This window comes from Panthera uncia, chromosome D4 (assembly GCF_023721935.1).
Source record: "Panthera uncia isolate 11264 chromosome D4, Puncia_PCG_1.0, whole genome shotgun sequence".
In the NCBI taxonomy this organism is placed as follows: domain Eukaryota; kingdom Metazoa; phylum Chordata; class Mammalia; order Carnivora; family Felidae; genus Panthera; species Panthera uncia.
The window spans coordinates 49,413,210-49,414,487 of record NC_064807.1 but is presented as its reverse complement, the minus strand read 5'-3'; positions in this window follow the sequence as shown (position 1 = coordinate 49,414,487).

The following is a 1,278-nucleotide window of genomic DNA, read 5'->3' as shown; positions in this document are numbered from 1 at the left end:
TTTTGTGTCCAACATTTATTTGTTCAGAAAAGCAGTATTATGACAATGAAGACTGATTGGTTTCCTGTTTAGCTGACAGTCTGTGTTGTATCTAAATTGTTTTTTTAATTGTTGTCTCTTTTGAAAGAAAATGAATTTGAAGGTTCTATATAATGCTGGAATCTTATGTTGTTTTTATTACTTTTTTAACTTTCTGCTTAACTCCCAGGATTGCATTTTGATTTTTAAAGTCATGTATTAATATTTCAAATGTAAGGTAATGCTTGAGTAATTTTTCTAATTCTTTTCTAAGATGAAGTTATTTCTTCTAGGTGTCCAAAATGAAAACACAAGGAATCTAAATTTTGTAATCTGGAGAAAATGTGACATTGACAGTTTTACTCGGGGGGGGGGAGAAAAAAAAGGATTTGATAAACATAATAGTTGAGTTGGAAATTTCCTTTAAAAGAAGGCTGATAAATTGCACGCTAAGATTCTCAAAGAAAAATCGTCAAGTTCATATAATGCTGTAAAGTAAAAATGAGACAGTAACTCCTATGCTCTATTTCTGTAATGCTGCAGGTTGAGCAGGAGGGTAGTGATGGTTACTCTTAGCAAGCGCTGTTTTGGTTTTGAAGTGGAATTGTACAATTGATGTTTGTCCTGTGATCTGCAGGGGATGGCCTAAAGTACCAGGACCATCCCCAGTTAATACACACTGCCCACTGGACTTTCTCAGTGTATCATCACAACACTCTAAGGCGGCTATTATTATTTCTACTTTACAAATGAGGAAACATATCTTTTTTTTTTTTAATATATGAAATTTATTGTCAAATTGGTTTCCATACAACACCCAGTGCTCATCCCAAAAGGTGCCCTCCTCAATACCCATCCCCCACCCTCCCCTCCCTCCCACCCCCCATCAACCCTCAGTTTGTTCTCAGTTTTTAACAGTCTCTTATGCTTTGGCTCTCTCCCACTCTAACCTCTTTTTTTTTTTTTTTCCTTCCCCTCCCCCATGGGTTTCTGTTAAGTTTCTCAGGATCCACATAAGAGTGAAACCATATGGGATCTGTCTTTCTCTGTATGGCTTATTTCACTTAGCATCACACTCTCCAGTTCCATCCACGTTGCTACAAAAGGACGTATTTCATTCTTTCTCATTGCCACGTAGTATTCCATTGTGTATATAAACCACAATTTCTTTATCCATTCATCAGTTGATGGACATTTAGGCTCTTTCCATAATTTGGCTATTGTTGAGAGTGCTGCTATAAACATTGGGGTACAAGTGCC